Raw genomic sequence first — 21542 nt, 5'->3', positions numbered from 1 at the left:
GTATTGGTAATGAATAATACCCCCTCCATCCCATTTTATAAGTGAGCGGTCTCTTTTCAGCCGTTGTTTTGCGAAAATGATAATAAATAGTTAAAATTAAGTGAAAGTAAAGTAAGAGAGAATAATATCGGCGAAATTTACGTCGCATTCCATGGCCTCCCAGCAGTGCAGCGTACGGTGAACCATTTCCTGCGGCTGCTGGCGAGAGGCAGACACGATTTTAAAGCTTATAAAGGTAAATTTTCTCATTTCTTCTTCTCCCACACTCAAATTCATTCCTTGCACACGACCTCCACACTATATATTCACCAATTCTCTCCTAAATTCAGACCCCCACACTCTTGTTCTCACATTACAATCTGTATTTCAAGTTTTCAACGTTTGAATCTCCAAAACATGAATGTTCTTTCAATTTCTAAGCTTTTGGTTTGAATTCTTTGGTAGGAATTGCCTTAATTGTTGAGATTTTCAGTTAGAAAACATGATTTATGATTAGGGATGAGTTTGACATTGATCTCACATGTTTTCCAAGATATAAATTTTGAATTTTGTTGAAGATAGTGAATAGTGTTGAATGTTGGATTTTGAATTTTGGTGAATACCCCTATTGTTCTTCATTATTTATCTGCACAATCACGTTGATAGCATTCCTAGGCTATTATTACTTCCATGAATTGTATTGTTGATTGATTACTAGAGATTGTTGGTTTTTGTTGATTATTGTTGATACATCTCTTTGCATGGGGATAGACATATGAATAGGGGATGGTTTTTCAACCTAATTTGTTATGTTCTTGATTGATTATGTGTTGGGTAAACATACACAAAATACATACACTATAAACACACATTGCACATACCACCGATACTAACACAAAATACACACACTTCACACACAAACACAAAATACACAATTTATAATCTATACAATAAATACACACACATCACAAATACATTTCATACTACACACAAAATATACACACTCCACACACTACATAGACTACACATACTACATACACTATGCACAAAATACAAATATTACGTACACTACAGTAACCACAAACATTGCAAACACATTGCATGTGTGCAGTGTGTATTTTGTATGTAGTGCGTGCAGAAACACAAAAACACACTATACACACTACACACCACATAATAAATACACACATTAACACATACACAAAATACTCAAATTGCATGAAAATACACACTCTACATAAATTGGACACAATGCACACTATATTCAAAATGCGATATTGTGCTAAACACCGAATAAAAATATAATACACACACTGCACACAACAGAAAACACATACACTATACACATTACGCACACTATAAACAAATGCATGCACTATACACAAAATACACGCATTCCACACACGTACATATACACAAAATACACATTGCCCACAATATGCTAATACACATTTCACATAAATACATACTCCCTTCGTCCTACTCAAGATGTCCACAAACTACAGATACTATACACTACATGCTAAATACACACACTATACACATAATATACAATACACACCGCATACACACACTATACACAAGATACATACACTAAATGTACGCATGCTACACAAATTATACACAAATTACACATACTAAACACGGTACACAAAAAATAACACACTTTGCGCACATTGTATAAACACTGCCCACACACTGCCCACACACTATGCATACTAAACACGCTACACAAAAAATAACACACTTTACACACATCGTATAAACAAAATACATGCACACTTTACATACAAATATTAAATACAAATAAGTAAATACATACATACATTGCACACACTACAACAAATACTAAAAAAATACATACATAAATATACACACACTACATATACTAACACAAAATACACTATTTATATACTACACAATAAATGTACACAATTTATACAGACTTGGCACAAACTACAAACATTAAACACTGTATAAATAGAATACATAAACATAATATAAATAAAATACACTACACATTAAACGAAGTGATAATACTACACATTATATACAAAATACACACTTGTACACAATTCCAAAAATAAACATACCAAACACAATGCAAAAAAATAACACACTTTACGCACACAATATAGGCAAAATACACACGCTGCCCACACAAAATACACAATACACACCCTGCACTACACACACTATACACACCACACATACACTACTAACACTACACAATACACACTTTAAGCACATACATATAAAACAATAACAAAATACACAATACACACACTACACTACACTACACACACTATACACAACATACATACACTACCAACACTACACAAATACACACTTTAAGTACATACAGATAAAACAAACACTACACTGTACATCAAATACTAAATACAAATATTATAAGCATACTATTCATAAGGGGCACATACTACAAACATTACCCACGCTATAAATAAAATATACAAAACACATACACAACATACATACATTGCACACATTACATAGTCTAACACAAATTACACTATTTATACAATATTCAACAAATGCACAAATAAAATACATAATTTATACATACGTGGTACATACTAGAAACATTAAGAACAGTATAAATAAAACACACAAACACAATATAAATAAAACAATCACACAAACACTACACAAATAAACATACTACACACTATAAAAAAAACAACACACATTGCACACTATATACATACTATACATACGCAACACATACTACAAATATTAAACACACTAAATAAAATACACAAATATACACAAGTCATATATACTGGAAAAATACATTCATACATACATATACACACTACATATACTAACACAAAATACACTATTTATATACTATACAATAAATGTACACATAAAATACACAATTTATACACACTTGGCACATGCTATAAACATTAAACATAGTATAAATAAAATATACAAACACAATATAAATAAATTACACTTCACACCAAATGAACTGCACATACAACACACATTATATACAAAATACACTCTCATACACAATACACAAAATAAATATACTAACCACGCAACAAAAAAATAACACACCCAATGCACTAAGTTTTGACAAAATATACATTCTGCCTATACAAAATACGCAATACACACACTGCACACTGCACACTACACATGGTATACACACTACACTCAGTATACATAACACTATACATATTAAACACACTAAATAAAATCCACAAAACACGTCCTACAAAAATACATATATACATTTGCGCACACAACAGATACTAACACAAAATACACAATTTATATATACTATACAAAAAATGCATACATAAAATACGCAATATATACATATGTGGCACATAATACAAACATTAAACATGGTATAAAGAAAATACACAATCACAATATAAATAAAACACACACACATACACACAAGATAAACTACTTCACCCTATAGAAAAAATAACACACTTCATACACACAACGCACTATATATATATATATATATTATACATCATAGCACACACTGCACACACAATACAACCACAAAACACATACTGGTTACTACGCAAAAAATATAGACACATTATTTATGCAACACACATTTTATACCCACCATAAACACACAAGACATTATAAACATACTACACACACTTTTACACAAAATTCATAAACTTGCACACACACACACATATTAACAAAATACATGCAATGCAAACATACATACAAACTTCACATAATACATGCACCGCACACACAACGTACACAAAGTACACTAACGCATACTACAAATTCATACACTACCCTCTAAATACACACATTATAAATAAAATACACATACACGCAAAAAATACATGCATACATACATTGCAAACTACAAATTCTAACACAAATTACACAATTTATATACTATACAACAAATATACACATAAAATACAAAATATATATACATATGTGGCACATACTACAAACATTAAACACGGTATAAATAAAATAAACAAAGACAATATAAATAAACACACACACACACTGCACGTTGAACACAAATTATACACACCACACAAATACACACACTTTACACACATACATATTAAACAAACACTACACACAAAATATACACATAAAATACAAATATTATAAACACACTAGATTATACATACGCGGCATTACACTTTAAACATTAAACACAATACTACGAATAAAAATACATAAAAAATACACATGCACTACATACCCGCACACAATTGATAATGACACAAAATACAATATTTATACACTATACAACAAATGCACTCATAAAATACACAAATTTTAAATTCATGGCACATACTACATACATTAAACACGGTATAAATAAAATAAGCAAACACAATATAAATAAAACACACACGAACATACACACTACACTAAATCAACATGCTACACACTAAACAAAAAATAATACACTTCATACACATTGCGCACTATATACATACTATACATCATACCACACACCACGTGGTGCATATTGCACACAAAGTATACACAAATTTTAAATTCATGGCCCATACTACATACATTAAACACGGTATAAATAAAATAAACCAACACAATATAAATAAAACACACACAAACATACACACTACACAAAATCAACATGCTACGCACTAAACAAAAAATAATACTCTTCATACACATTGCACACTATATACACACTATACATCATACCACACGGTGCATATTGCACACAAAGTATATGCTCCACGCACGATATACATACAATGCCCGTGTTGCTCACTACACCAAAAAACACCCTATGCAACACACATTCTATAAACACCATACACACACCAGATATTATAGCACACAGTAACATACATACACACTACATATATTGTCTCCCACCATACAAAAAATACACACTCGTACACGATACAAAAAATAAACATTCTAAACACATTACACAAAAAATAACGCCCTTTATGCACATAGTATAGACAAAATATCCATACAGTACACTATACACACAAAATACATGCCCTGCACACACTGCACACAAAGTATATCAACACATACTATACACTACATGTAAAATTCACACATCCACACACAATAAACACACTTCACTACACACACTATACACAAAATTCACAAAATACATACACTGCCGGTACTACATACACACTTTACACATGCATCAAAAAAACTACACGCTACACAAAATACATGCAGAAAATACAAACATTATAAACACACAAACACTATAAACACACTTTGAAGCATCTGAGACGAAGTTGCAAAGCTGGCCACCTCATCCAGGTACTACATACACACTTTACACATGCATCAAAAAAACTACACGCTACACAAAATACATGCAGAAAATACAAACATTATAAACACACAAACACTACAAACACACTTTGAAGCATCTGAGACGAAGTTGCAAAGCTGGTCACCTCCAACAGACTTTGCCATATCTTGAATTGTTGTGTTGCTGGCCACCTCATCCAGGTATGATACTTTCAGCTTCACAAAGTTGCAAAGCTGCAGCGGAAAAAATCACACTTAATTGAAAAAATCACACTTAAAGAATTAAGGGCCAGATCACACGACCACACCAAGCAAGTACAAGAACATAAAAATTTTAAGGTGTGCTAACATTACCAACAGTTGTAAGATTTAAAGACATATATCAACTTATCTTAATTGGAAAGTGCACTCACAATCGGTAAAGCTTTAGGTTTTAGGCGGGAGAGAGCATGGCTGCTCTCAAGATATGAGGAAATATTGTCTAAGCCCGATAACTTTAAGTTCATGACGGCCTGACAGAACGCCTCCATTGCCCCACTACTCCTGAATTAATAAACAGGTCACAGGGAAGAAAACAAACAATAAAGAAGCAAAAGGGGAAAGGAAAACGAGAAAGTAATCAGGAATGAAGAAAGAATTCAGAAGTGTGAGATTTTAGTTAACCAGTGGGATCAAGTTATATGTGCAATTAATAGAACTTGTAATATGCTAACTCATAACAAGGAAGAAAATCCTCAAGAGTAAAAACATGGGAAAACCAAAAGGATCAAGATAATGTGTAAACAGGGGCCAAAAAGTTATAAGACGTCTACATCCAAGCACCTCTATGGGAGTTTCTCTTCGCACAGTTGTAACACCAGACCCAATGTTAATATAATCCATAAAGGGCACAATGAGAGAGAGTAGTACAGTTAAACGTGACAATTTACTTGCTGAGGTTTATCTAGAAGAACGTGGTAAACTCGACGAGGCAGATTTTAAAGACAGCAAAGCACCACTGAGTGACTGCATTGTGGGTTTGAGTAGATTAGCTCTTAATAATACAGTCAAAACAAGGTAAAAATGAAAAAGTATCAAGTGAACTACATCAAAGTAGACAAAGACCCTATTACTTGCCTTAGGAAGGGTAGGTGTGTTGTGATGGCTTCATGTAATTAGGAGTAAACTCTCATCTAGAGAACTTGGTGGTCTCTGTTGTAGTGGGATCGAAGAGGGAATTGCTAATCCAGACAATATGCTGCCGGGTCCGATCAGAGAAAATGGTGGGCCTGCAGTCTGAAACCAAAAGGATGAAATTGCAGTGATCATGAGTTCACACAAATCACTTGGAGTAGAAGTATTATCCACAACCACATAGACAAGGTGAAACTAGAAACCACATATAGGCATGTGGGAAGATGATTTGGATGAAGACATCGAGATAACACTTTTTGTCATGTTTTCTAAGAATCAATCATCTGTTTCTCATATGCAGGTTAAACTACTTAACAGGAAGATAACATTACATGTTTAATACCTCTATATGTGGAGATGAAGATTGAATATGACTGTGTCGGTGATCAGTATTGGCACTATGGCTAACATCAGTTCAGTATAAGCCGCTGAAATACTGTTAAGTGCCCTCCCTATAAATGTTACAAAGTGCAGGATATGATGGCAATACAGTGGCCACTAAATGAGACGGTCCACAAACTGTTCCAATGCCTTGCTCCCAAAGGAAAACATCAGAATGTCATAAAGCCAAGGTCAGACTGAAATTCACAATAATAACATTAACCAATTACCTAGGAAGGAACAAACTTTTGAATTTGCAAGCTTCCTCAAAGCATTGAAAACCGCTCGTAAAGCAATACCCAGCATAAGGTTAGTCACAAGTTGATGCTTAATGACTGATCCTGAAGCACAAGCATTCACAAAGGATAAACATTATAGGCAAGTTGAAAATTTTAGAACGGGGTAACATTACAAGTAACATAGTTAGGTTGAAGCGTATTTTACAACATTATAGACAACTAGGAACTATCACGGAAAACACCCTAGTTTCCCAAGAATAACACAAGAATATGCTGAATTATCTCAGTAGCCTCAAACGCAGCAATCTGACTCAAACAGAAAGTCTTTCCTGCATACAACAAAGAAAAGGGTTACAGGTTTAGTGCAACACGTAGAAGAATTCCAAGGAGAGAAAAATAATAAACTGTTGTATGTATTCCACTTCCTACAACTAAACAAAAAATTATATCTAAATGTATGTACAAATAAGAGAATAACTAACCACACATCCTGGTATCGTGCAGATATCGTGTTCCTCATAATTAGACAAAGCAAGTCCAACCCAAATTTTATTAGGTACCGACAAGTGTAGAGCATCAGAAAGATTTTGCAGTAGTTCTTCATTGATGGCTTTAGTATGAAATGACACACTTAATATCGAACTAAAGTAAGGTTTAATAAATAAATATTTGAATATTGAAGCAATTATTGGTTGCAGCTTTATACCCTTCAACTCGCTGGAATAAATAGTGAGGTGCTCAAACCTGAACTGGATCAATAATTCTTAATGAGATGACCCACAAACTGCTCCAATGCCTTGCTCCCAAAGGAAAACATCAGAATGTCATAAAGCCAAGGTCATACTGAAATTCACAATAATAACATTAACCAATTACCTAGGAAGGAACAAACTTTTGAATTTGCAAGCTTCCTCAAAGCATCGAAAACAGCTCGTAAAGCAATACCCAGCATAAGGTTAGTCACAAGTTGATGCTTAATGACTGATCCTGAAGCAGCATTCACAAAGGATAAACATTATAGGCAACCTGAAAATTTTAGAACGGGGTACCATTACAACTAACATAGTTAGGTTGAAGAGTATTTTACAACACTATTAATCTGTTCTTATGTTCTCTAAGTAAACCAGAATTTGTTGTATCAATCATAATCATCAAACGGACAATTAAAGATAACAAACTCAAACACAGTAGACTATGTATAAAACTAATTAACTGGTATATAAAAGATGTTAAGTCAAATTAAATTTTTGAGGAACTTGACCAGAAAGATAAATGTAACAGAAAAAATCATGGCATCAAATATACGGAAATCGGAGTAGTCAAGATTACATAAATTGTAATTAAATTATTTACTATAGTAGTGGGAACAAGCTGCAGTTTACATTCCGGCATTGCAAAAATATTAAAATCATGAGAAAGATCAGTCAACCTGCAACAGAAGTGGCAACACTTACCTCTAGAAAGTATCTTTACTCGACACTATTTGAGTGCTCAACCAGCTTCCAAGGCCCACGATTTATTTTTTAGAAGCAAGTTCAGCAAACCTAATGCCGAAGTAAAAAGGAAATGTGTCTAGTAAGTACTTGGGAAAGAGCCTATAAAAACAATTAACAGATATATTAAGATGCCAAGATTTGACAATCAATGGGGTTTATATATCAAAGAATAACACATATAAGACATATTTGTACACGGCATATAAGACAAAGAAAATAGGATACTATGTATGTATTAATTATAAAGCTGCAAGGTAGCAAACAGTGGATTAGAAAAAAGTAGAAAAACGTCATAACACACAAAAATATAATATATGTTACAGGTTAATTGTAAAGCTGCAAAAGGCAGCAAAGAATGAATTGAATAAATAGAAAATTGTAGGCGCAACAACCAAGAAGCAGAAGATCAAGCAAATCAAGCTCAAAAACCAATAAATAGACTTGTGCCTTTTGTTTTCCACCCTATTCCGCCGTTTCTCTTAAGTTAAGAAGTTAGTCGCCCCCTACCACCCTCGACCTTTATATCGACCAAGTACATTCTAGTCTATTTATGCATTAGGAACTATAACAGAAAAACCTTAGTAGTGGAACAATAGATAACATTTGCAAGAATGAATCTAAATAATTAAAAACTTCAAATTGACTAAGAGTAACACGAGAATATGCTGAATTATCACAGTAGCCTCAAACGCAGTAGGTTTGGCACACAGCTCTCTAAATTGTGTCAAACAGAAATTCTTTCCTGCATACAGCCAAGAAAAGGGTTATAGGTTTAGTGAAACATGCGGAAGAATTCCAAGGAGAAAAAAATAATAAACTTATGCATGTATTTCACTTCCTACAACTAAACAAAATAATATATCTAAATGTATGTACAAAGAAGAGAATAACTAACCACACTTCTTAGTATCATAAAGATATCGTGTTCTTCAGAATTAGACAAAGCAAGACCAACTCCAATTTTATCAGGTACCGATAAGTGTAGAGCATCAGAAAGATTTTGCAGTAGTTCTTCATTGATGGCTTTAGTATGAAATGGCACACTTAATATCGAACTAAAGTTAGGTTTATTAAATAAATGTTTGAATATTGAAGCAAATATTGGTTGCATCTTTATACCCTTCAACTCGCTGTAATAAATAGTGAGGTGGTCAAAACTAAACTGGAGAAGTAATACTCAATGATACGGTCCACAAACTGCTCCAAGGTCATAAATCCAAGGTCAGACTGAATTCACAGATAACCGAGGAAGGGACAAACTTACCAATCTGCAGGCTTACTCAAAGCATCTAAAACAGCTCGTAAAGCAATACTCAGCGTAAGGTGAGTCACACGTTGATGCTTAATGACTGATCCTGAAGCAGAAGCATTCACAAAGGATAAACATTATAGGTAAACTGAAAATTTTAGAACAGGGTAACATTACAACTCATAGTTATGTTGAATAGTATATTAAAACACTATTAATTTGTTCTTATGTTCACTCAGTAAACCAGAATTTGTTTTGTTGTATCAATCATAATCATCAAACGGACAGGTAAAGAAAACAAACTCAAACACAGTAGACTATGTACAAAACTACTTAGCCGGCATATAAGAGATGTTAAGTCAAATTAAATTGTTGAGGAACTTGACCAAATATACAGTAATCGAAGTAGTCTAGATTCCATCTATTGTAGTTAAAGTATTTACTACATAGTGGCAACAAGCTGCAGTTTCCATTCTTGCATTGCAAAAAAATTAAAATCATGAGAAAGATCGGTCACCTTGCTACAGTAGTGGCAACACTAACCTCATAGAAAGTATCTTTACTTGACACTAATTGAGTGCTCAACCAGCTTCCAAGGCCAGCGATTTCTTTTTTTTTAGATGCAAGTACAGCAAACCGAATGCCAAAGTAAAAAGGAAATGTGTGTAGTAAGTTTATAAAGCTGCAAAATGCAGCAAAGAATGAATTAAATAAGTAGGAAAAATATAGGCGCAACAACCAAGAAACAGAAGATCACAAAGCAAGCTAAAAAATCAATAAATAGACTTGTGCCTTCAGTTTTCCACCCTTTCCCCCCGCATCTTTTAAGTTAAGAACTCAGTCGCCCCCTACCACCCTTGACCTTCAGATCGACTAAGTACTTTCTAGTCTATTTATGCACTAGGAACTATCACGGAAAACACCTTAGTTCCACGAGAGATAACATTTGCAAAAACGAATCTAAATGCTTAGAGAGGCCTTCAAATCGACTAAGAGCAACACGAGAATATGGTGAATTATCTCAGTAGCCTCAAACGCAACAGGATTGGTACACAGCAGCTCTGTAATCTGACTCAAACAGAAAGTCTTTCCTGAATACAGCAAGATTGGTACACAACAGCTCTGTAATTAGATAAATAAGCACATTCACAAGACATTAGATAATCCTCTACTTCAAGTCACGTCAAATCACACGAATCATTTAGAGAAAATAGGCTGACCCCGAATTCACTCGCGAGTAAGACTTTAGAACAAGAATTGTACACGAACTAATTCCCTAAGAGCTAGGCATCCAATGCTTCAATGTAAGTTCGATTTATGTCTTGGGAGTCTCAAACCATCGTCGCTAATTCGTAAAGAGAAGTTCTTCCGGCTATTCTTTATTTTAAGCACATAAGATCTTTCTCCCAAAATCAAGCAAAATTCGTCGCTCACAAGTCAATATGATAAATAAATGTAAAGGTCTTATTCATTTGGATGTAACGGGGCTTTTGGTAAAGGTGTGATCATATTTGGATTAGTAGCTTATCACCATTCTTAAAATACTAGCACATCCCTCACAACATCCTTCACATCTCACTGAATGCGTAAAAAATTCTGACAGCTCAACACCCCAAACTTGAGATTTTTCTACCATCTAAACCAAGTCATCTTATTCTTTAGAGCATATTTCTGTTTTTTGCTCGATATTTTTTTTCTAGCCTTGGCTTTTTTTACTCATGAAAGGCTGCCTTTTTATTTTATTTTTTTACAAGCCTTGGCTTTTTTTACACATGAAAGGCTGCCTTTTTTATTTTTTTTCTAGCCTTGGCTTTTTTTTACACATGAAGGCTGCCTTTTTTATTTTTTCTAGCCTTGGCTTTTTTTTTACACATTAAAGGCTGGCTTTTTATTTTTTATTTTTTTCTAGCGTTGCCTTTTTTTCACACAGCTTTTTCACTTTGTATCTCAGTATAAATGAATACCACCTAATAAATGTTCCAGGACTTCCAGCTTTTTCTTGCCACCATAAATACCCTTCCAAGAATGTGCTAGCACTTTAATTTTAGTGACTAGGATAGAAAATATAGGCCAACAAATGGATATAATAAGTAGGCTAATATAGTGACTTCAAAATTTTCAACAAAGAAATAAGGCTTTTGGGGCTCAAACTGGCTCTCTAGGGGTTTATGTAGGGTTAGGCATGTGATAATTTGGATATGAGGCTTTTAGTCCTATTGCCTAAATCATTTTATTCACCAATATCAACAAGATTGCAACTGATAAAGCTCTCATTCAGTCGATCGGCCCTATGGCTTTTTCAATTAATTTTTCAAAACCGGAATAGTTCTCTCTCCTTAGCTCAAGAAATCGGGCACCAAAGAACACTATTGTCACTTTATCTGAAGCACGGGAAACCTAGTTCTCCAGAAGTTAGTAAGCAACAACAAGTTTACAGACCAACCCTTGAGAGAAATGAAGTCCACACTAGTAACCCATAAAAAAGTGGTGAAAGTAGTGACAATCAATAGAGAGAAAATCTTGCATGCACACACAAATAGCAAGTGGTGAAACTCTGTTCGTGGAAGCATTTTGTCCTCACTACAAAGTAGCATAGTACTAGGGCAATTTTTGGATAGTTCTGAAGGTAATATTCGTTGTTTATCGATTGTTGATGTGTATGAAATCATTAAAAACTAAGGAGATGCACATATTAGAGAGCCATGACAGACAACCTTCTCACATACCAAAATGCTGAAAACAAACCTCTACCAGTGTATCTTTATCAGAATAAAAAACATAATACTCAGTCAATTTAGATCATCTTCGATACTTTCCAAACATTCAGTTTTGATTGACCGATAAAATTGTTTTCTTTAAATATATACTGCAATCTTTCCTGTCATCTTTACAAGATTCGTCTTACCTTCCTACCTTCCTTTTGTGGCTTTAAAATTCCTTTTTATGAAGCTTATTCCCTACAAAACAGTGTGAATCATTTGCATATCATGTAAGACCCCAAGCAAATTAAGTGTTATTTAAACTTGGTTTTTATTAACATGACTTTCAAATCTTAAGCGAAAGGAAGGAAACGTTTTATATCATAGAAATAAGAAAATTTCTTTCATTTCTCTTATCATCACTACAAAAGGTAAGTATTGCATGACAAGAAAAGTTACATGAGATGATCTCTTACAAAAAAAATGTACCTACTCTTTTTTCTCATCAGGGCCGAGAGTCCAATATAGGAAGCTAGTTGCTCCTGCAGTCCACCCCTTCCCAAGCTCCTGCAAGAAAAAACAAACTTCATTAAAATCTTATCAAGAAGACGACAGATGTGATTATGATAAAAAATATATGTACTAAGGTAAAGATCATTTCTATTAAGACCCAACAAACAGATGCACTTAACATTTTATGGAAAAAGATGAATGATATCCATAGGTTAAGCCAGAGTGGTTTTACATGGACTAAATGATCTTCCGATGCAGCACGAATGATTCGGCACTCAAACTGACTTATAAATAACCTACAAAGAAAATTGTCAATCTTAGATAGCCTTAAAAATACATTAAGTAAAGAATGCACTCATGCACATAATGAATAACTGTGGTGAGTGAAGCAAGTTTATTAAAGAAAAAAAGAGTGCAACTATAAGAAACAGCAGTGTGACCATCTGCTAGAATGTTTCATTGTCTAAATTGCAAAATAAGAAAGATAGGACATGAAGAAATAATCAATGCCCGATTTCGGCATGGAAGGAAGGCAAATATTCAAATTACCTCAGCAGTTATACATCATCTTCATTCAAAACTCCTGGAACTAAAGATTCAGAATGACTCAACTGTGAACCTACATGCAACAGAGTATTAGAATATAGATATGTTTGATTAACCAAGGGAAGAGTTAGAAGCAGGCATACATGAGTTCTTGCTAACTTTAGACACTTTGTCAGCTTCTGAAGTAGAGAAAAGAATACATAAGTTCACATAAGCAAAGACATTTTCTTAGAAACTCAGATATCATGCTTTGACTCTTTTCGACCTTTGATCATGAAAAGCAAAGAAACCTTACCATGAAATCTATAACACTCTATAATATTTAAAATTAATTGTATTGATGGAAAGCTTACAAAGTTTATCATGATGAATGACCGAAAATTTGAAGCATCTGAGACGACATCTACCAAGCACTTTGTATTACGTTCCAGTTGACCCTTCGGGTAACTTGCCTCGGAGGGAGCTTTTAACTGTCTTGAATCTATACCAAACATTTTTCAGCAATTGAAGAACCTATACAAAACATATGCCCATGATAGAAGTAAGGCAAAATGAGAAATTGACAACTGCATATGTATAGAAGGCAAAATCTTCTCAAAGTGGAGAAATTGCAATGCTTATTGTACGGTATACCTATAAACATTTGTTATAGACCCAATTGCGACTGGGCAATACTACAAACTAGGATTATAATAGGCAGTTAAAAATCACAAGAAAAAGTTTGAAATGTGTCGTATTTGGGTTTTCTCGATGTGTAAAATTTCTGCAGCACATTTGAGATTATTTCAGTTTATTTTCAGAGAACAAAACTTCTGGTTTTTCAATGTAATTGTAACAATAGATCTAAAGGGTCTGGGAAATCTTTGTCTATCATAAAAGCAACTAAATATGTATCTCTCTGAGAGTTATGACAGAAACTGCATTACACTTTGATTTTAGAAATCAATACCTCGAGTCCAACAGACTTTGCCACATCCCGAGTTGTTGTGTTGCTGGCCACCTCATCCAGGTAGGATACACTTTCAGCTTCACAAAGGTGCAAAAGCTGCAGCGGAAAAAATCACATTTACTTTAAAGACATAAGGGCTTGTTCACACAACCACACCGACCACAAGCATAAGCACATAAAAATTTTCAGGTGTGCTAACTTTACCAGCAGTTGTAGTATTTACAAACATATATCCATTTATCTTAATTGGAAAGTGCACTCACAATAGATAAAGCTTTAGATTTTAGGCGGGAGATAGCAGCCATGTATGAGGAAATATTGTCTGAGCCCGATAACTTTAAGTTCATGATGGCCTGAACTAGAACAAGAACGCCTCCATTGCCACACAACTACTGAATTAAGAAACAAGGAAGAAAACAAATACGTAATCAGGAATAAAGAAAGAATTCAGAAGTGTGAGATTTTAGTTAGCCAGTAGGATAAAGTTATAAGCGCTATTAATAGAACTTGTAATATGCATATGCTAATTCACAGTACTAATCTAGCTTAAAATAATTGACTCCCCAACATTGTATAATCATTTGGTTCGCACTGATACTAGTAACAATTAGTCCATCCGTCCCCCAATAGTATAGCACAATTACTACGTATGGTGTCCCCTAAAAATTAGCAATTTCCATTATGGTTCATGACCCACACTCTAGTTTATATTTCAACCTTCCAAAGACACATTTAACAAAATCCACATTTTCTTAGCACATAGTGGGACCCTTAGTAATACCCTTAGAAAGCAAACACACTCTAGTTTATATTTCAACCTTCCAAAGACACATTTAACAAAATCCACATTTTCTTACCACATAGTGGGACCCTTAGTAATACCCTTAGAAAGCAAACAGACTGTTACATGATGCAGTGGAAAAAATCACTTTAAGAGAATAAAAGTTGCTAGTAAAGCAACCAAATCAAAATAAAGATTTTCTTTCAATCCATTTATGTTTGTTGTCTCCTCTCAATCAGTTTCACTATCACACAATTGTTTCATCACCAAAACCGAGAGAGAAATAGAGAGTTATTGGGTCTAGCTTTCACAATGGCTGAGCCCAAATTTTAAGATAAATGCTCAAAGGGATAACACCAATGTACAAATAAGCAAGCGGTGACCTGCTCTTTCAACCCAAGAATGTTTGGACATCACAACAAGTTTAATAGCTTCACAAATCAAGAAGAGAACCCAATCTCATGAACCCAAATCTAACTCCCTAAATATCCAGCCAAACAGGAAGATAAAATTTGTAAATTGGAAAATTAATGGAAACTTACTTAAGCCGAGAAGTCCACGGAAGTCCGACGAAATTGATAGTGACAATGCAGCCGAGATGGCTGGAGAATGACACCGACCGAAGTGAGACCCCGATGGCAGCGACTGCTTGGTGGATTCTCGAGCGCCTCTCACCGCTAGGCGAGAATCGGCAGCATCAAAATCAGACGGCGAGTCTGTCCGCTTCCTCGATTAAATAAACACTGACATACAACAAAGACCGTGAAATTCCAAAAAGGAACACAAAAAATAGCAGGAAAATACAAATAAACAAGGGATAAGGGCAACAATGGCGACGGCGAGACATTGCAGCAAAGCTGGGACAATGAGGCGCCTGATTCGGCGCTGATGTTCGGCTGCGGTGATTCCACGGCAGCGGCTTCCAAACAGTAGCACAGAAACTCCGTTCTGACGGCGACGGAGTGGTGGTGATGAGACCTCGCGAACCGAAAGCAAAGGCGGTGGTGGAACGAAGGGCGAATCGTGACTTGACTGTGTTGTTTAGCCGGAGTGTAGAGAGGACGTAGAAGGGAGTGAGAGGGCGTTGTGGTCGCCGGCGTAGAGTGAGTCGGAGGAGGCGACGGGAATTAAGGGTTGCTCAATTCTAACGGCAATTGAAATTTGGGAAGTGATGCTTTTTCTAACGGTAATTGAAATTTGGGAGGAATTCAAATTAGTTGTCGACCAATATTATTAATTAAAAAGGATAATTCTTTGGGCTGGGATTAATTCCATGATGGGCCCAATGAGTTTAATAAATTAGGGCTGATTTTAAATGGGTTATATTTAAATAATTCTTTAAATTGGCTTATTGTTTAATTCTTTAATCTAGATTGATTAATGGATTATAAAGGGTTGAATAATTCATTGGTCTATATTGTGAGCACCACTCTCATTTGACTCACGTTTAACTTTGTTCGTTTTGATTTATACGTTTAGTTTGATTCTAATATATTAAAAAATGTTATAAAACTTTTTAAATTTTTACAAAATTCATAAAAATCAAAGCTCGATTTGCTTATTTTCTCTATAATTTTTAATAAACGACCAAATCGAGCTTTGATTTTTATGAAATTTTATGAAATTAAAAACTTCAATAATATTTTTTAATTTATTAGAATCAAACTAAATATATAAATCGAAATGAACAAAGTTAAACATGCGTCAAACGAGAGTAGTGCTTACAAAAGGAGCTCACATAAGGTACCTTATGTAGCATATCATTCCTCGACATGACATAGTACTCCCTCCCGTCCATCATTTAAAGAGTCATTTTGGTTCGGCAAGGTTTTTAAGAAATTGTTTCCTTTGTGGAGAAAAAGAAAGGGAGAAAGTAAGTGGAATGAGAAATTCATTTTTATATTAATTTTATAATGAATTATTAGTGCAAAAAGTTAATGAAATACAGGGTCTGTATACGAAAGCGAAAAAAAATAGATGGTTTTTTTAAATTATTGACAACCTAAAATAGCAAAATAATTCTTTTAACGGTGGAGAGAGAGAATAAGATCTGCAAAATCGATTTATTTATTTTCCACATGAATATCTTCATACAATTATTGACAATAAGCAACACATAATCATTGTCACTACAATTCTAAAATAAACTGTGATTCACGAAAATTTCTCAGCCCTTGCTCAAAAACCCATTTTAGATTGCAAATAAGCTTATCTTCCACTCGTAGCATCTACTCCTCCGTCCACAATTAGGATTCCCATTTTTTCCAGCATTGGCATCAGTTTAAAGAAATATTCAGAAAAGTAGGTGGAAGAAAGTTAGAAAAGTAGGTGGAAGAAAGTTAGTGGAATATGAGTCTCATTTGTAGATATTAGTTTGAAATGATACGTGGTGGAATGTGTTGAAAATGTAGAATTGATTTGGATTGAAACCTCCATCAATGAATATGAAGAAACTGATAAAATTTGAGAAAAACTGTAGTGCAGGAGAGAAGAGCGGAAAAGGAAAAATTTCACTAATTGATTACATTTTTGGAAGTGTTAATCTACAAATTATAGTAAGATGCCTTATATAGGCTAAGGAAAAATATAAACTACCAACTAATATAATACTAAACACTAACTAATAAAAGAAAAACAATATCAACTTTACAATTTATTTTTAATTTCAACACCCTCCCTCAAGATGGAAGCACAACCAAATGCTACATAAAAACACACACAACTAAGATTTATTCTAACTCCAAGTCATGAGAAAATCCATCTTGAGCATTTGCAAACCAATTGGAGCTGTTGTTGCATATTATGGTAAAACCTTGCTCTCTCAAACATTCACTGGCATTGAGTACAACCAAGATTGTAGAATTGGGTAAATCTTTGTTATATTATTCACAACGGAATTATACATCATATATAGGCTAGAATAAAGCTATACAAGGTAAGATTTCCCTCAATCATATCTCCCTAACTTTCGATCATAATATTGTATAATCTTCTGCTGATTTTGTGCAATCTTCTTTGCCTTGCAGAATATTTCGGATCTTCCAACACTCCCCCTCAAGTTAAGTGTTGGGATTCCCGAAGCTTAACTTGTCCAATAATTCTTGAAAGCTTTTCGCCGAGACTGCTTTGGTCAGATTGTCAGCCAGTTGGTCTTCTGATTTCACATATAGAATTTCCATTATCTTCTCCTCAAGGTTCTCTTTTATGAAGTGCCGATCAATTTCGACGTGTTTAGTTCTATCATGTTGTACTGGATTCTTCGAGATACTGATTGCAGCTTTATTGTCACACAACAATTTACAAGTTCTAAGTTTAGCTCCTTCATCAATCTCCTAAGCCAAAGGATTTCGGTTAAACCGCTCTTGATGCCTCGAAACTCGGCTTCAGCACTTGAGAGAGCCACTACCTTTTGCTTCTTACTCCTCCACATGACTAAATTTCCACCAACAAAGGTGAAATATCCACCAGTAGAACGTCTGTCGACTAGGTTCCCTGCCCAATCAGCATCTGTATATCCGTGAATATCTAGGTGCCCATTCTTCAGGAACAAAACTCCATGTCCGGCAGTTCCCTTTAAAGAACGGACCACTCTAAGTGCCGCCTCCTGATGTTATTCTTGAGGGTCATGCACGAACTGGCTAAGAACTCCCACTGCATATGCAATATCTGGCCTGGTATGGGACAAATAGATGAGTTTCCCAACTAGTCTCTAGTATCTTCCACGATCAGTGGGGGTTGCCCCTTTGACGAGCTGAAGTCCGTGATTGGGGTGTCTGCTGGCCTGCAGTCCAACATCCATGTTTCTGTCAAAAGATCAAGAACATACTTCCGTTGGCTAATAAAAATTCCCTTTCCTGACCTAAGTACTTCAATCCCGAGGAAATATTTGAGATCGCCAAAATTCTTCATCTCAAATTCTGCAGCCAGGTGTTCTTTGAGTTGTTGTATTTCCTCGACATTGTGTCCAGTAATGTTCATATCATCAACATAGATTATCAGACATGTGATCTTCTCCCCTTCCCGTTTGATGAAGAGTGTGTGGTCGGAATTGCTTTGTCTGTATCCATACTTCTCCATCACTTCTGTAAATCTTTCGAACCAAGCCCTTGGAGATTGTTTTAGCCTGTACAGTGTTTTCTTCAATTTGCATACTTTCCCTTGCCCGAACTCTTTTGAGAATCCTGGTGGAGCCTCCATATAGATGGGATCTTTCAACTCTCCATGAAGAAACACGTAGGTCACATCGTACTGATGAAGTGGTCAGTCCCTATTTGCTGCAATAGAGAGAAGGACTCTCACGGTGTTCATCTTTGCCACGGGAGAGAATGTCTCAGAGTAGTCGATTCCTTGAGTTTGAGTGTACCCCTTTGCTACCAGTCGAGCTTTGTATCGCTTAATGCTTCCATCTGGTCTTCGTTTAATTGTGAAGACCCAGCGGCACCCAACTGTATGCTTTCCATCGGGCAGCGGACTGACCTCCCAAGTTCCATTTCTTTTTAATGCCTTCATCTAAACTAGCGTTGCCTCCCTCCAATGTTTGATTTTCACTGCTTATTCAAATGTTTGAGGTATCTCTTCCTCATACAGTGCAGCATGGAATGCCCTTGCCGTTTTGGAGATGTTGGCTTCGGCGAAGTTTGCTACAGAGTATTTGCTTTTCCGGCCAATTCTTTCAGGATAGTATCTCTTGGGAGGAATTCCTCTCGTGCTCCTTGGAGGAAGCACATATTGCCCAGTATCTTGATCGATCGAAATATCCTCTTTCAAGAGGTGAGCCAGAGATTACCTCGGATTCCGTTACGGCTGGATCATCGGAACGCGGCGGAAGTGTCGTTGGGTTTGTTTCTGTAGATGAGGTCGGCTCATGAACAGTGCCAACTTGCTCAATTGGTCCCACATCAAAGTGACTTGGCACATACCACCGACGGGAGTCGTTTTCTTGGGTCTCCCCCTGTCTCTCACACTCCCCTTGAGTCCCAAAGTGGTAAAAGAATTATGTTTCGAGAAAGCTGCAATTCATGGTGGTGATTACTCGTCTGGTTTTCAGATCGTAGCATCGATAGCCCTTTTGATTGATCTCATACCCCACAAATACACACTTAATCGCACATGGGGAAAATTTTGTTTTTTCGTGTTTCGGGATGTGTACGTAGACAGTGCAACCAAAGGTTTTGGGTGAGATGGATAAGGCTGAGGGGACTTGTGTCATAGTGGCCAAATGGTCTAGGGGCGTTTTTCGGTTTAGTAATTTGGTGGGGAGTCGATTGAGGTAAACGAAAGTGGCTATGGCTTCGGGCCAAAAAGATGGTGGGACTTTTAAATCAAAAAGGAGGGCTCGAGTCATTTCAAGGATGATTCAGTTTTTTCGTTCCGCTACTCCATTTTGTTCGGGTGTATGAGGGCATGAGGTTTGGTGAATTAACCCATTATCCTTAAAAAATTGAGCCATAGAATTGTTTACAAATCCCCCCCCCTTATCTGATCGCATGATTTTAATGGATGTTTGAAATTGGGTTTGGACCATTTTATAGAAAGAAATGAATTTTTCGACAACCTCAGATTTTTGTTTCATAAAATATACCCATGTGACTCTACTACAAACATCGACAAATATCACAAAACACAAGCTTCACACGAAAAATCCTTAGGAACAAAAAGTTTAGGAAATAAAGATTTTAGATAACCTGGAGAAGTATGACCCGTTCTTCGGTGCCAGAGTCAAGTCGCCTGAGTGGTGGGTCCGTGAGCAAGCATCGCCGCACCATCTTGTCGAGCAATCTTGTAATAGCCGAGACCTAGATTCTCGAGAATTTTGAAATAAATACTAGAATTCATTAAAAAGAAAAGAAAGAGAATTCATAGCTTTGAACATACGGAACATAACTGTTAGTATATCGAGTTAAGCCTTGAATGACAGATGTTGATAAAAACAATGAAAGAGCATTTGTTTATTTCTTGAGTAAAAGAAATACAAGATTTCAGAATTTCAAGCTAATAAAGTGCAAATGCTTGAAAAGTAATACACACCAAATAACTATTACATGTTAAAGAAAAGAGAGATTTCAAGTAGAACTACTCGATTACATTATAGAGAGAAAAAGGAAAGAGTAAACTAGCGTTGGGCCTCTTCAGCACGAGCTTGCTGCCCAAATCTTCTCGATGGTCCTATAGGCCGAACTAGAGGGGCTGCAGCCAGAGGAAATAGGTCTCCCTTGTCCCTGCCAACCGCACACAAAATG

At 35.5% G+C, this 21542-nt stretch overlaps 1 long non-coding RNA gene across 12 annotated transcripts; it reads right to left on the bottom strand.

Annotated features, from left to right (window-relative positions):
- Positions 1 to 5875: 5875 nt before the first annotated feature.
- LOC121772246 lies at positions 5876 to 16478 on the bottom strand. 12 transcript variants are annotated; one of them, XR_006044301.1, is made up of 15 exons: positions 15846 to 16119; positions 14786 to 14914; positions 14523 to 14618; positions 13927 to 14086; positions 13577 to 13646; positions 13260 to 13323; positions 13008 to 13081; positions 12721 to 12772; positions 10359 to 10497; positions 8525 to 9921; positions 7947 to 8057; positions 7279 to 7866; positions 7062 to 7172; positions 6794 to 6981; positions 5876 to 6552 (listed from the first exon to the last, which is right to left on the bottom strand). It is a non-coding gene; the product is annotated as an uncharacterized LOC121772246 (long non-coding RNA). The 12 variants fall into 12 exon arrangements; XR_006044298.1 differs by adding an exon at positions 13717 to 13752 and having other exon boundaries at positions 5878 to 6552; positions 7062 to 7866; XR_006044300.1 differs by having other exon boundaries at positions 5878 to 6552; positions 7062 to 7680; positions 7777 to 7866.
- Between the last annotated feature and the right edge of the window lie 5064 nt (positions 16479 to 21542).

This window comes from Salvia splendens, chromosome 16 (assembly GCF_004379255.2).
Source record: "Salvia splendens isolate huo1 chromosome 16, SspV2, whole genome shotgun sequence".
In the NCBI taxonomy this organism is placed as follows: domain Eukaryota; kingdom Viridiplantae; phylum Streptophyta; class Magnoliopsida; order Lamiales; family Lamiaceae; genus Salvia; species Salvia splendens.
This window is presented reverse-complemented; position numbering and strand designations above follow the sequence as displayed.